The sequence below is a fragment of the Schistocerca piceifrons genome, unplaced genomic scaffold, assembly GCF_021461385.2.
Source record: "Schistocerca piceifrons isolate TAMUIC-IGC-003096 unplaced genomic scaffold, iqSchPice1.1 HiC_scaffold_572, whole genome shotgun sequence".
NCBI classification, from domain to species: Eukaryota; Metazoa; Arthropoda; class Insecta; order Orthoptera; family Acrididae; genus Schistocerca; species Schistocerca piceifrons.
In genome coordinates this window covers 541,018-553,978 of record NW_025728813.1, presented here as the reverse complement: position 1 = coordinate 553,978, position 12,961 = coordinate 541,018, and the positions used below count along the sequence as shown (strand labels likewise).

General features: G+C 55.9%; 24 non-coding genes across 24 annotated transcripts; 18 read left to right on the top strand and 6 right to left on the bottom strand.

The window, feature by feature from the left end:
* The first annotated feature begins 62 nt into the window (after positions 1 to 62).
* Positions 63 to 133, top strand: Trnag-gcc. The gene has a single exon. It is a non-coding gene; the product is annotated as a tRNA-Gly (tRNA).
* A 375-nt stretch (positions 134 to 508) lies between these two features.
* On the top strand, positions 509 to 581 carry Trnam-cau. Its single transcript has one exon. It is a non-coding gene; the product is annotated as a tRNA-Met (tRNA).
* Positions 582 to 1,154: 573 nt separating this feature from the next.
* Trnai-aau lies at positions 1,155 to 1,229 on the top strand. The gene has a single exon. It is a non-coding gene; the product is annotated as a tRNA-Ile (tRNA).
* Positions 1,230 to 1,821: 592 nt separating this feature from the next.
* On the bottom strand, positions 1,822 to 1,893 carry Trnaa-ugc. Its single transcript has one exon. It is a non-coding gene; the product is annotated as a tRNA-Ala (tRNA).
* A 340-nt stretch (positions 1,894 to 2,233) lies between these two features.
* Trnag-gcc lies at positions 2,234 to 2,304 on the top strand. The gene has a single exon. It is a non-coding gene; the product is annotated as a tRNA-Gly (tRNA).
* A 375-nt stretch (positions 2,305 to 2,679) lies between these two features.
* Positions 2,680 to 2,752, top strand: Trnam-cau. Its single transcript has one exon. It is a non-coding gene; the product is annotated as a tRNA-Met (tRNA).
* Positions 2,753 to 3,325: 573 nt separating this feature from the next.
* Trnai-aau lies at positions 3,326 to 3,400 on the top strand. Its single transcript has one exon. It is a non-coding gene; the product is annotated as a tRNA-Ile (tRNA).
* A 592-nt stretch (positions 3,401 to 3,992) lies between these two features.
* On the bottom strand, positions 3,993 to 4,064 carry Trnaa-ugc. Its single transcript has one exon. It is a non-coding gene; the product is annotated as a tRNA-Ala (tRNA).
* A 340-nt stretch (positions 4,065 to 4,404) lies between these two features.
* On the top strand, positions 4,405 to 4,475 carry Trnag-gcc. The gene has a single exon. It is a non-coding gene; the product is annotated as a tRNA-Gly (tRNA).
* Positions 4,476 to 4,850: 375 nt separating this feature from the next.
* Positions 4,851 to 4,923, top strand: Trnam-cau. Its single transcript has one exon. It is a non-coding gene; the product is annotated as a tRNA-Met (tRNA).
* A 573-nt stretch (positions 4,924 to 5,496) lies between these two features.
* On the top strand, positions 5,497 to 5,571 carry Trnai-aau. The gene has a single exon. It is a non-coding gene; the product is annotated as a tRNA-Ile (tRNA).
* A 592-nt stretch (positions 5,572 to 6,163) lies between these two features.
* On the bottom strand, positions 6,164 to 6,235 carry Trnaa-ugc. The gene has a single exon. It is a non-coding gene; the product is annotated as a tRNA-Ala (tRNA).
* Positions 6,236 to 6,575: 340 nt separating this feature from the next.
* On the top strand, positions 6,576 to 6,646 carry Trnag-gcc. Its single transcript has one exon. It is a non-coding gene; the product is annotated as a tRNA-Gly (tRNA).
* Positions 6,647 to 7,021: 375 nt separating this feature from the next.
* On the top strand, positions 7,022 to 7,094 carry Trnam-cau. The gene has a single exon. It is a non-coding gene; the product is annotated as a tRNA-Met (tRNA).
* Positions 7,095 to 7,667: 573 nt separating this feature from the next.
* Trnai-aau lies at positions 7,668 to 7,742 on the top strand. Its single transcript has one exon. It is a non-coding gene; the product is annotated as a tRNA-Ile (tRNA).
* A 592-nt stretch (positions 7,743 to 8,334) lies between these two features.
* Positions 8,335 to 8,406, bottom strand: Trnaa-ugc. Its single transcript has one exon. It is a non-coding gene; the product is annotated as a tRNA-Ala (tRNA).
* A 340-nt stretch (positions 8,407 to 8,746) lies between these two features.
* Positions 8,747 to 8,817, top strand: Trnag-gcc. Its single transcript has one exon. It is a non-coding gene; the product is annotated as a tRNA-Gly (tRNA).
* Positions 8,818 to 9,192: 375 nt separating this feature from the next.
* On the top strand, positions 9,193 to 9,265 carry Trnam-cau. The gene has a single exon. It is a non-coding gene; the product is annotated as a tRNA-Met (tRNA).
* Positions 9,266 to 9,838: 573 nt separating this feature from the next.
* On the top strand, positions 9,839 to 9,913 carry Trnai-aau. The gene has a single exon. It is a non-coding gene; the product is annotated as a tRNA-Ile (tRNA).
* A 592-nt stretch (positions 9,914 to 10,505) lies between these two features.
* Trnaa-ugc lies at positions 10,506 to 10,577 on the bottom strand. Its single transcript has one exon. It is a non-coding gene; the product is annotated as a tRNA-Ala (tRNA).
* Positions 10,578 to 10,917: 340 nt separating this feature from the next.
* Trnag-gcc lies at positions 10,918 to 10,988 on the top strand. The gene has a single exon. It is a non-coding gene; the product is annotated as a tRNA-Gly (tRNA).
* Positions 10,989 to 11,363: 375 nt separating this feature from the next.
* Trnam-cau lies at positions 11,364 to 11,436 on the top strand. Its single transcript has one exon. It is a non-coding gene; the product is annotated as a tRNA-Met (tRNA).
* Positions 11,437 to 12,009: 573 nt separating this feature from the next.
* On the top strand, positions 12,010 to 12,084 carry Trnai-aau. The gene has a single exon. It is a non-coding gene; the product is annotated as a tRNA-Ile (tRNA).
* Positions 12,085 to 12,676: 592 nt separating this feature from the next.
* Positions 12,677 to 12,748, bottom strand: Trnaa-ugc. The gene has a single exon. It is a non-coding gene; the product is annotated as a tRNA-Ala (tRNA).
* Positions 12,749 to 12,961: the final 213 nt, after the last annotated feature.

The following is a 12,961-nucleotide window of genomic DNA, read 5'->3' as shown; positions in this document are numbered from 1 at the left end:
GCAGTCCCACGTTATCTCGAGACATCTGCTCGGGAAGCAGCGAAAGATTGCTACTGGTCTGAGCATCGGTGGTTCAGTGGTAGAATGCTCGCCTGCCACGCGGGCGGCCCGGGTTCGATTCCCGGCCGATGCATCGTTTTGCTTTTCCCGCGGTGCCGTGTGGCTTGCGCGCTTGAGATGCACGATCCACAAGAATGTATAGCGGGATTCCCTTGAGAAGAACCGAGAACGCAGCACGCGCGGTTCCCCACTCAGACGCTCGCGTCATGTTCTGCGGACTGGCGTCGGCCTGGCCTCACAAGTTGCTGTGTCCAGGTGCCTCCGAGGCAATGAACTTGAACGACGGGGAGTACTGCCCATCGTTGCAAAAGCTGCAGCACCACCACAATCAACTGGGCCGGCAATGCACGTGTAGCAACAGAACACGTTATCCACCAAGTAGTGTATCTCTGCGTCTAACAATGGGTACGCTACTTGCCCAGTTCCCAGGACCAACGGTCCGCCCCGTGCCTCGGTAGCGCAGTAGTCAGCGCGTAAGTCTCATAATTTTAAGGTCGTGAGTTCGATCCTCACCCGGGGCATTTAATTTTCTGTGACTCACGGTGGTGCTGTCGCTAGGGCTCGAACTTATTTCTTGTTTGTTATCCACAACGTTTCAACGCTTCAGAGAGAAAATTTATACTTCCTGTTATTGATACTGACAGCTTTCCTTTTCCTCTTCTCCCAGTAGAGCATGAAGCCAAAAGCATTGCTCTGAGACTTTTGAGGTGCGCGCCTTGCCAGCCAGTATGCGCAATGACGTTCGCAAAGAGAGAAGGGTGCCGACACGGGCCTCGGCACGAAATGTGCGAGAGACCATCCGATCCGTCGAACGGACGCCCAAATCCGGTGAGATCTAGTGGCTAGGATGCCTGGCTATCACCCCGGAGGCCCGGGCTCGATTGCCGGTACCGGAACGGAATTTTTTCCACACGAATCGTCTCAAGTTTCAGCAGTGCGTGCTGCCGTTTCCCGTCCTGCTCGCAGTACAGCTACTGTTTCGTGACCGCCAGCAGAACATAGACGGGCGAAGCAGACACACGGTGACCCTAGAAGTGGCGTGTGGCTTCATGCGACGTGTTTCCAGCGTAGGGCTGAGCAACCGTCCGCGTCGAGGCCCGTTAGCTCAGTTGGTTAGAGCGTCGTGCTAATAACGCGAAGGTCGTGGTGTTCGATCCCCCCACGGGCCAGTAGGCTTTTACTACTACGAAAAGGCAGCGCCGATTTCAGCTGGCGAGTGTGATGACCAAAAGATCATCGCCGTGCGTGGACGTTGGCAGAGGATCCGAACCCGACTCGTCGGGAAGCGCTGCAGCATTCGCTCGGCAATGGTCACAATATGTTGAATACGCTGGTTCTCATACGGCAAAGAGAAAATGAAAGAAAATGCCCGATTGCCGACGTGTAACAACTTTGGCCCTTGTCAGTGCTTGGGCGGGTGACCGCATGGGAACACAGGGTACTGTTGGCAATTTTGCTTCCTATTTTTCTTTCTCCTTTGTTTTCGCAGCTGCAGACCGATTCAGTGAGGGAGACGCCACCGTGAAATGAAGGGGCGTGCTGTGTGTCCACCGCCTCGCCTCTCCCTGCCTCTCTCAGTCGTTTCTCGTGCTTGTCGTTTTGATATAGGCCGACTGGAGAGCGTCAGCTCTCGCGTCAGCTGAGCAAAGTCGAGACAAGTCGAGACACACTGTAGGCTGGTCTGCAGCGAGTAAGAGGGAGAAAGAACATTAATTTAACGGCGCGTGGCAAAAGTACTCATACGCAAAGCTGAAAGCCTGCTGCGGTGGCCGGGAATCGAACCCGGATCAACTGCTTGCAAGGCAACTATGCTGACCTTTACACCACCACCGCACAACCGGGCGCCCCCACGCCGCGCTGTGTCGGCTTCCCGCCAGTCGGCAGCGGCCGAAGGTGATCGTAGCCCTAGGCGCATTACGAGGTAGGCTAGGGGAGCACATGCAGATGCATTCGCACGGCGTATCCATGCACATTTCGCACCCTTTGGCAAGAGTCGGCGCCGGCGACGCAAGAGGACGCAGAGGACGGCGTTCTGGCGGCATTTTTAGGCAGTACAGTGCAGGATTCAGCGTCTGCAGCATTTTCTCGACAGAATGCTACGGCGCTTGACGGCAGTCCCACGTTATCTCGAGACATCTGCTCGGGAAGCAGCGAAAGATTGCTACTGGTCTGAGCATCGGTGGTTCAGTGGTAGAATGCTCGCCTGCCACGCGGGCGGCCCGGGTTCGATTCCCGGCCGGTGCATCGTTTTGCTTTTCCCGCGGTGCCGTGTGGCTTGCGCGCTTGAGATGCACGATCCACAAGAATGTATAGCGGGATTCCCTTGAGAAGAACCGAGAACGCAGCACGCGCGGTTCCCCACTCAGACGCTCGCGTCATGTTCTGCGGACTGGCGTCGGCCTGGCCTCACAAGTTGCTGTGTCCAGGTGCCTCCGAGGCAATGAACTTGAACGACGGGGAGTACTGCCCATCGTTGCAAAAGCTGCAGCACCACCACAATCAACTGGGCCGGCAATGCACGTGTAGCAACAGAACACGTTATCCACCAAGTAGTGTATCTCTGCGTCTAACAATGGGTACGCTACTTGCCCAGTTCCCAGGACCAACGGTCCGCCCCGTGCCTCGGTAGCGCAGTAGTCAGCGCGTAAGTCTCATAATTTTAAGGTCGTGAGTTCGATCCTCACCCGGGGCATTTAATTTTCTGTGACTCACGGTGGTGCTGTCGCTAGGGCTCGAACTTATTTCTTGTTTGTTATCCACAACGTTTCAACGCTTCAGAGAGAAAATTTATACTTCCTGTTATTGATACTGACAGCTTTCCTTTTCCTCTTCTCCCAGTAGAGCATGAAGCCAAAAGCATTGCTCTGAGACTTTTGAGGTGCGCGCCTTGCCAGCCAGTATGCGCAATGACGTTCGCAAAGAGAGAAGGGTGCCGACACGGGCCTCGGCACGAAATGTGCGAGAGACCATCCGATCCGTCGAACGGACGCCCAAATCCGGTGAGATCTAGTGGCTAGGATGCCTGGCTATCACCCCGGAGGCCCGGGCTCGATTGCCGGTACCGGAACGGAATTTTTTCCACACGAATCGTCTCAAGTTTCAGCAGTGCGTGCTGCCGTTTCCCGTCCTGCTCGCAGTACAGCTACTGTTTCGTGACCGCCAGCAGAACATAGACGGGCGAAGCAGACACACGGTGACCCTAGAAGTGGCGTGTGGCTTCATGCGACGTGTTTCCAGCGTAGGGCTGAGCAACCGTCCGCGTCGAGGCCCGTTAGCTCAGTTGGTTAGAGCGTCGTGCTAATAACGCGAAGGTCGTGGTGTTCGATCCCCCCACGGGCCAGTAGGCTTTTACTACTACGAAAAGGCAGCGCCGATTTCAGCTGGCGAGTGTGATGACCAAAAGATCATCGCCGTGCGTGGACGTTGGCAGAGGATCCGAACCCGACTCGTCGGGAAGCGCTGCAGCATTCGCTCGGCAATGGTCACAATATGTTGAATACGCTGGTTCTCATACGGCAAAGAGAAAATGAAAGAAAATGCCCGATTGCCGACGTGTAACAACTTTGGCCCTTGTCAGTGCTTGGGCGGGTGACCGCATGGGAACACAGGGTACTGTTGGCAATTTTGCTTCCTATTTTTCTTTCTCCTTTGTTTTCGCAGCTGCAGACCGATTCAGTGAGGGAGACGCCACCGTGAAATGAAGGGGCGTGCTGTGTGTCCACCGCCTCGCCTCTCCCTGCCTCTCTCAGTCGTTTCTCGTGCTTGTCGTTTTGATATAGGCCGACTGGAGAGCGTCAGCTCTCGCGTCAGCTGAGCAAAGTCGAGACAAGTCGAGACACACTGTAGGCTGGTCTGCAGCGAGTAAGAGGGAGAAAGAACATTAATTTAACGGCGCGTGGCAAAAGTACTCATACGCAAAGCTGAAAGCCTGCTGCGGTGGCCGGGAATCGAACCCGGATCAACTGCTTGCAAGGCAACTATGCTGACCTTTACACCACCACCGCACAACCGGGCGCCCCCACGCCGCGCTGTGTCGGCTTCCCGCCAGTCGGCAGCGGCCGAAGGTGATCGTAGCCCTAGGCGCATTACGAGGTAGGCTAGGGGAGCACATGCAGATGCATTCGCACGGCGTATCCATGCACATTTCGCACCCTTTGGCAAGAGTCGGCGCCGGCGACGCAAGAGGACGCAGAGGACGGCGTTCTGGCGGCATTTTTAGGCAGTACAGTGCAGGATTCAGCGTCTGCAGCATTTTCTCGACAGAATGCTACGGCGCTTGACGGCAGTCCCACGTTATCTCGAGACATCTGCTCGGGAAGCAGCGAAAGATTGCTACTGGTCTGAGCATCGGTGGTTCAGTGGTAGAATGCTCGCCTGCCACGCGGGCGGCCCGGGTTCGATTCCCGGCCGATGCATCGTTTTGCTTTTCCCGCGGTGCCGTGTGGCTTGCGCGCTTGAGATGCACGATCCACAAGAATGTATAGCGGGATTCCCTTGAGAAGAACCGAGAACGCAGCACGCGCGGTTCCCCACTCAGACGCTCGCGTCATGTTCTGCGGACTGGCGTCGGCCTGGCCTCACAAGTTGCTGTGTCCAGGTGCCTCCGAGGCAATGAACTTGAACGACGGGGAGTACTGCCCATCGTTGCAAAAGCTGCAGCACCACCACAATCAACTGGGCCGGCAATGCACGTGTAGCAACAGAACACGTTATCCACCAAGTAGTGTATCTCTGCGTCTAACAATGGGTACGCTACTTGCCCAGTTCCCAGGACCAACGGTCCGTCCCGTGCCTCGGTAGCGCAGTAGTCAGCGCGTAAGTCTCATAATTTTAAGGTCGTGAGTTCGATCCTCACCCGGGGCATTTAATTTTCTGTGACTCACGGTGGTGCTGTCGCTAGGGCTCGAACTTATTTCTTGTTTGTTATCCACAACGTTTCAACGCTTCAGAGAGAAAATTTATACTTCCTGTTATTGATACTGACAGCTTTCCTTTTCCTCTTCTCCCAGTAGAGCATGAAGCCAAAAGCATTGCTCTGAGACTTTTGAGGTGCGCGCCTTGCCAGCCAGTATGCGCAATGACGTTCGCAAAGAGAGAAGGGTGCCGACACGGGCCTCGGCACGAAATGTGCGAGAGACCATCCGATCCGTCGAACGGACGCCCAAATCCGGTGAGATCTAGTGGCTAGGATGCCTGGCTATCACCCCGGAGGCCCGGGCTCGATTGCCGGTACCGGAACGGAATTTTTTCCACACGAATCGTCTCAAGTTTCAGCAGTGCGTGCTGCCGTTTCCCGTCCTGCTCGCAGTACAGCTACTGTTTCGTGACCGCCAGCAGAACATAGACGGGCGAAGCAGACACACGGTGACCCTAGAAGTGGCGTGTGGCTTCATGCGACGTGTTTCCAGCGTAGGGCTGAGCAACCGTCCGCGTCGAGGCCCGTTAGCTCAGTTGGTTAGAGCGTCGTGCTAATAACGCGAAGGTCGTGGTGTTCGATCCCCCCACGGGCCAGTAGGCTTTTACTACTACGAAAAGGCAGCGCCGATTTCAGCTGGCGAGTGTGATGACCAAAAGATCATCGCCGTGCGTGGACGTTGGCAGAGGATCCGAACCCGACTCGTCGGGAAGCGCTGCAGCATTCGCTCGGCAATGGTCACAATATGTTGAATACGCTGGTTCTCATACGGCAAAGAGAAAATGAAAGAAAATGCCCGATTGCCGACGTGTAACAACTTTGGCCCTTGTCAGTGCTTGGGCGGGTGACCGCATGGGAACACAGGGTACTGTTGGCAATTTTGCTTCCTATTTTTCTTTCTCCTTTGTTTTCGCAGCTGCAGACCGATTCAGTGAGGGAGACGCCACCGTGAAATGAAGGGGCGTGCTGTGTGTCCACCGCCTCGCCTCTCCCTGCCTCTCTCAGTCGTTTCTCGTGCTTGTCGTTTTGATATAGGCCGACTGGAGAGCGTCAGCTCTCGCGTCAGCTGAGCAAAGTCGAGACAAGTCGAGACACACTGTAGGCTGGTCTGCAGCGAGTAAGAGGGAGAAAGAACATTAATTTAACGGCGCGTGGCAAAAGTACTCATACGCAAAGCCGAAAGCCTGCTGCGGTGGCCGGGAATCGAACCCGGATCAACTGCTTGCAAGGCAACTATGCTGACCTTTACACCACCACCGCACAACCGGGCGCCCCCACGCCGCGCTGTGTCGGCTTCCCGCCAGTCGGCAGCGGCCGAAGGTGATCGTAGCCCTAGGCGCATTACGAGGTAGGCTAGGGGAGCACATGCAGATGCATTCGCACGGCGTATCCATGCACATTTCGCACCCTTTGGCAAGAGTCGGCGCCGGCGACGCAAGAGGACGCAGAGGACGGCGTTCTGGCGGCATTTTTAGGCAGTACAGTGCAGGATTCAGCGTCTGCAGCATTTTCTCGACAGAATGCTACGGCGCTTGACGGCAGTCCCACGTTATCTCGAGACATCTGCTCGGGAAGCAGCGAAAGATTGCTACTGGTCTGAGCATCGGTGGTTCAGTGGTAGAATGCTCGCCTGCCACGCGGGCGGCCCGGGTTCGATTCCCGGCCGATGCATCGTTTTGCTTTTCCCGCGGTGCCGTGTGGCTTGCGCGCTTGAGATGCACGATCCACAAGAATGTATAGCGGGATTCCCTTGAGAAGAACCGAGAACGCAGCACGCGCGGTTCCCCACTCAGACGCTCGCGTCATGTTCTGCGGACTGGCGTCGGCCTGGCCTCACAAGTTGCTGTGTCCAGGTGCCTCCGAGGCAATGAACTTGAACGACGGGGAGTACTGCCCATCGTTGCAAAAGCTGCAGCACCACCACAATCAACTGGGCCGGCAATGCACGTGTAGCAACAGAACACGTTATCCACCAAGTAGTGTATCTCTGCGTCTAACAATGGGTACGCTACTTGCCCAGTTCCCAGGACCAACGGTCCGCCCCGTGCCTCGGTAGCGCAGTAGTCAGCGCGTAAGTCTCATAATTTTAAGGTCGTGAGTTCGATCCTCACCCGGGGCATTTAATTTTCTGTGACTCACGGTGGTGCTGTCGCTAGGGCTCGAACTTATTTCTTGTTTGTTATCCACAACGTTTCAACGCTTCAGAGAGAAAATTTATACTTCCTGTTATTGATACTGACAGCTTTCCTTTTCCTCTTCTCCCAGTAGAGCATGAAGCCAAAAGCATTGCTCTGAGACTTTTGAGGTGCGCGCCTTGCCAGCCAGTATGCGCAATGACGTTCGCAAAGAGAGAAGGGTGCCGACACGGGCCTCGGCACGAAATGTGCGAGAGACCATCCGATCCGTCGAACGGACGCCCAAATCCGGTGAGATCTAGTGGCTAGGATGCCTGGCTATCACCCCGGAGGCCCGGGCTCGATTGCCGGTACCGGAACGGAATTTTTTCCACACGAATCGTCTCAAGTTTCAGCAGTGCGTGCTGCCGTTTCCCGTCCTGCTCGCAGTACAGCTACTGTTTCGTGACCGCCAGCAGAACATAGACGGGCGAAGCAGACACACGGTGACCCTAGAAGTGGCGTGTGGCTTCATGCGACGTGTTTCCAGCGTAGGGCTGAGCAACCGTCCGCGTCGAGGCCCGTTAGCTCAGTTGGTTAGAGCGTCGTGCTAATAACGCGAAGGTCGTGGTGTTCGATCCCCCCACGGGCCAGTAGGCTTTTACTACTACGAAAAGGCAGCGCCGATTTCAGCTGGCGAGTGTGATGACCAAAAGATCATCGCCGTGCGTGGACGTTGGCAGAGGATCCGAACCCGACTCGTCGGGAAGCGCTGCAGCATTCGCTCGGCAATGGTCACAATATGTTGAATACGCTGGTTCTCATACGGCAAAGAGAAAATGAAAGAAAATGCCCGATTGCCGACGTGTAACAACTTTGGCCCTTGTCAGTGCTTGGGCGGGTGACCGCATGGGAACACAGGGTACTGTTGGCAATTTTGCTTCCTATTTTTCTTTCTCCTTTGTTTTCGCAGCTGCAGACCGATTCAGTGAGGGAGACGCCACCGTGAAATGAAGGGGCGTGCTGTGTGTCCACCGCCTCGCCTCTCCCTGCCTCTCTCAGTCGTTTCTCGTGCTTGTCGTTTTGATATAGGCCGACTGGAGAGCGTCAGCTCTCGCGTCAGCTGAGCAAAGTCGAGACAAGTCGAGACACACTGTAGGCTGGTCTGCAGCGAGTAAGAGGGAGAAAGAACATTAATTTAACGGCGCGTGGCAAAAGTACTCATACGCAAAGCTGAAAGCCTGCTGCGGTGGCCGGGAATCGAACCCGGATCAACTGCTTGCAAGGCAACTATGCTGACCTTTACACCACCACCGCACAACCGGGCGCCCCCACGCCGCGCTGTGTCGGCTTCCCGCCAGTCGGCAGCGGCCGAAGGTGATCGTAGCCCTAGGCGCATTACGAGGTAGGCTAGGGGAGCACATGCAGATGCATTCGCACGGCGTATCCATGCACATTTCGCACCCTTTGGCAAGAGTCGGCGCCGGCGACGCAAGAGGACGCAGAGGACGGCGTTCTGGCGGCATTTTTAGGCAGTACAGTGCAGGATTCAGCGTCTGCAGCATTTTCTCGACAGAATGCTACGGCGCTTGACGGCAGTCCCACGTTATCTCGAGACATCTGCTCGGGAAGCAGCGAAAGATTGCTACTGGTCTGAGCATCGGTGGTTCAGTGGTAGAATGCTCGCCTGCCACGCGGGCGGCCCGGGTTCGATTCCCGGCCGGTGCATCGTTTTGCTTTTCCCGCGGTGCCGTGTGGCTTGCGCGCTTGAGATGCACGATCCACAAGAATGTATAGCGGGATTCCCTTGAGAAGAACCGAGAACGCAGCACGCGCGGTTCCCCACTCAGACGCTCGCGTCATGTTCTGCGGACTGGCGTCGGCCTGGCCTCACAAGTTGCTGTGTCCAGGTGCCTCCGAGGCAATGAACTTGAACGACGGGGAGTACTGCCCATCGTTGCAAAAGCTGCAGCACCACCACAATCAACTGGGCCGGCAATGCACGTGTAGCAACAGAACACGTTATCCACCAAGTAGTGTATCTCTGCGTCTAACAATGGGTACGCTACTTGCCCAGTTCCCAGGACCAACGGTCCGCCCCGTGCCTCGGTAGCGCAGTAGTCAGCGCGTAAGTCTCATAATTTTAAGGTCGTGAGTTCGATCCTCACCCGGGGCATTTAATTTTCTGTGACTCACGGTGGTGCTGTCGCTAGGGCTCGAACTTATTTCTTGTTTGTTATCCACAACGTTTCAACGCTTCAGAGAGAAAATTTATACTTCCTGTTATTGATACTGACAGCTTTCCTTTTCCTCTTCTCCCAGTAGAGCATGAAGCCAAAAGCATTGCTCTGAGACTTTTGAGGTGCGCGCCTTGCCAGCCAGTATGCGCAATGACGTTCGCAAAGAGAGAAGGGTGCCGACACGGGCCTCGGCACGAAATGTGCGAGAGACCATCCGATCCGTCGAACGGACGCCCAAATCCGGTGAGATCTAGTGGCTAGGATGCCTGGCTATCACCCCGGAGGCCCGGGCTCGATTGCCGGTACCGGAACGGAATTTTTTCCACACGAATCGTCTCAAGTTTCAGCAGTGCGTGCTGCCGTTTCCCGTCCTGCTCGCAGTACAGCTACTGTTTCGTGACCGCCAGCAGAACATAGACGGGCGAAGCAGACACACGGTGACCCTAGAAGTGGCGTGTGGCTTCATGCGACGCGTTTCCAGCGTAGGGCTGAGCAACCGTCCGCGTCGAGGCCCGTTAGCTCAGTTGGTTAGAGCGTCGTGCTAATAACGCGAAGGTCGTGGTGTTCGATCCCCCCACGGGCCAGTAGGCTTTTACTACTACGAAAAGGCAGCGCCGATTTCAGCTGGCGAGTGTGATGACCAAAAGATCATCGCCGTGCGTGGACGTTGGCAGAGGATCCGAACCCGACTCGTCGGGAAGCGCTGCAGCATTCGCTCGGCAATGGTCACAATATGTTGAATACGCTGGTTCTCATACGGCAAAGAGAAAATGAAAGAAAATGCCCGATTGCCGACGTGTAACAACTTTGGCCCTTGTCAGTGCTTGGGCGGGTGACCGCATGGGAACACAGGGTACTGTTGGCAATTTTGCTTCCTATTTTTCTTTCTCCTTTGTTTTCGCAGCTGCAGACCGATTCAGTGAGGGAGACGCCACCGTGAAATGAAGGGGCGTGCTGTGTGTCCACCGCCTCGCCTCTCCCTGCCTCTCTCAGTCGTTTCTCGTGCTTGTCGTTTTGATATAGGCCGACTGGAGAGCGTCAGCTCTCGCGTCAGCTGAGCAAAGTCGAGACAAGTCGAGACACACTGTAGGCTGGTCTGCAGCGAGTAAGAGGGAGAAAGAACATTAATTTAACGGCGCGTGGCAAAAGTACTCATACGCAAAGCTGAAAGCCTGCTGCGGTGGCCGGGAATCGAACCCGGATCAACTGCTTGCAAGGCAACTATGCTGACCTTTACACCACCACCGCACAACCGGGCGCCCCCACGCCGCGCTGTGTCGGCTTCCCGCCAGTCGGCAGCGGCCGAAGGTGATCGTAGCCCTAGGCGCATTACGAGGTAGGCTAGGGGAGCACATGCAGATGCATTCGCACGGCGTATCCATGCACATTTCGCACCCTTTGGCAAGAGTCGGCGCCGGCGACGCAAGAGGACGCAGAGGACGGCGTTCTGGCGGCATTTTTAGGCAGTACAGTGCAGGATTCAGCGTCTGCAGCATTTTCTCGACAGAATGCTACGGCGCTTGACGGCAGTCCCACGTTATCTCGAGACATCTGCTCGGGAAGCAGCGAAAGATTGCTACTGGTCTGAGCATCGGTGGTTCAGTGGTAGAATGCTCGCCTGCCACGCGGGCGGCCCGGGTTCGATTCCCGGCCGATGCATCGTTTTGCTTTTCCCGCGGTGCCGTGTGGCTTGCGCGCTTGAGATGCACGATCCACAAGAATGTATAGCGGGATTCCCTTGAGAAGAACCGAGAACGCAGCACGCGCGGTTCCCCACTCAGACGCTCGCGTCATGTTCTGCGGACTGGCGTCGGCCTGGCCTCACAAGTTGCTGTGTCCAGGTGCCTCCGAGGCAATGAACTTGAACGACGGGGAGTACTGCCCATCGTTGCAAAAGCTGCAGCACCACCACAATCAACTGGGCCGGCAATGCACGTGTAGCAACAGAACACGTTATCCACCAAGTAGTGTATCTCTGCGTCTAACAATGGGTACGCTACTTGCCCAGTTCCCAGGACCAACGGTCCGTCCCGTGCCTCGGTAGCGCAGTAGTCAGCGCGTAAGTCTCATAATTTTAAGGTCGTGAGTTCGATCCTCACCCGGGGCATTTAATTTTCTGTGACTCACGGTGGTGCTGTCGCTAGGGCTCGAACTTATTTCTTGTTTGTTATCCACAACGTTTCAACGCTTCAGAGAGAAAATTTATACTTCCTGTTATTGATACTGACAGCTTTCCTTTTCCTCTTCTCCCAGTAGAGCATGAAGCCAAAAGCATTGCTCTGAGACTTTTGAGGTGCGCGCCTTGCCAGCCAGTATGCGCAATGACGTTCGCAAAGAGAGAAGGGTGCCGACACGGGCCTCGGCACGAAATGTGCGAGAGACCATCCGATCCGTCGAACGGACGCCCAAATCCGGTGAGATCTAGTGGCTAGGATGCCTGGCTATCACCCCGGAGGCCCGGGCTCGATTGCCGGTACCGGAACGGAATTTTTTCCACACGAATCGTCTCAAGTTTCAGCAGTGCGTGCTGCCGTTTCCCGTCCTGCTCGCAGTACAGCTACTGTTTCGTGACCGCCAGCAGAACATAGACGGGCGAAGCAGACACACGGTGACCCTAGAAGTGGCGTGTGGCTTCATGCGACGTGTTTCCAGCGTAGGGCTGAGCAACCGTCCGCGTCGAGGCCCGTTAGCTCAGTTGGTTAGAGCGTCGTGCTAATAACGCGAAGGTCGTGGTGTTCGATCCCCCCACGGGCCAGTAGGCTTTTACTACTACGAAAAGGCAGCGCCGATTTCAGCTGGCGAGTGTGATGACCAAAAGATCATCGCCGTGCGTGGACGTTGGCAGAGGATCCGAACCCGACTCGTCGGGAAGCGCTGCAGCATTCGCTCGGCAATGGTCACAATATGTTGAATACGCTGGTTCTCATACGGCAAAGAGAAAATGAAAGAAAATGCCCGATTGCCGACGTGTAACAACTTTGGCCCTTGTCAGTGCTTGGGCGGGTGACCGCATGGGAACACAGGGTACTGTTGGCAATTTTGCTTCCTATTTTTCTTTCTCCTTTGTTTTCGCAGCTGCAGACCGATTCAGTGAGGGAGACGCCACCGTGAAATGAAGGGGCGTGCTGTGTGTCCACCGCCTCGCCTCTCCCTGCCTCTCTCAGTCGTTTCTCGTGCTTGTCGTTTTGATATAGGCCGACTGGAGAGCGTCAGCTCTCGCGTCAGCTGAGCAAAGTCGAGACAAGTCGAGACACACTGTAGGCTGGTCTGCAGCGAGTAAGAGGGAGAAAGAACATTAATTTAACGGCGCGTGGCAAAAGTACTCATACGCAAAGCCGAAAGCCTGCTGCGGTGGCCGGGAATCGAACCCGGATCAACTGCTTGCAAGGCAACTATGCTGACCTTTACACCACCACCGCACAACCGGGCGCCCCCACGCCGCGCTGTGTCGGCTTCCCGCCAGTCGGCAGCGGCCGAAGGTGATCGTAGCCCTAGGCGCATTACGAGGTAGGCTAGGGGAGCACATGCAGATGCATTCGCACGGCGTATCCATGCACATTTCGCACCCTTTGGCAAGAGTCGGCGCCGGCGACGCAAGAGGACGCAGAGGACGGCGTTCTGGCGGCATTTTT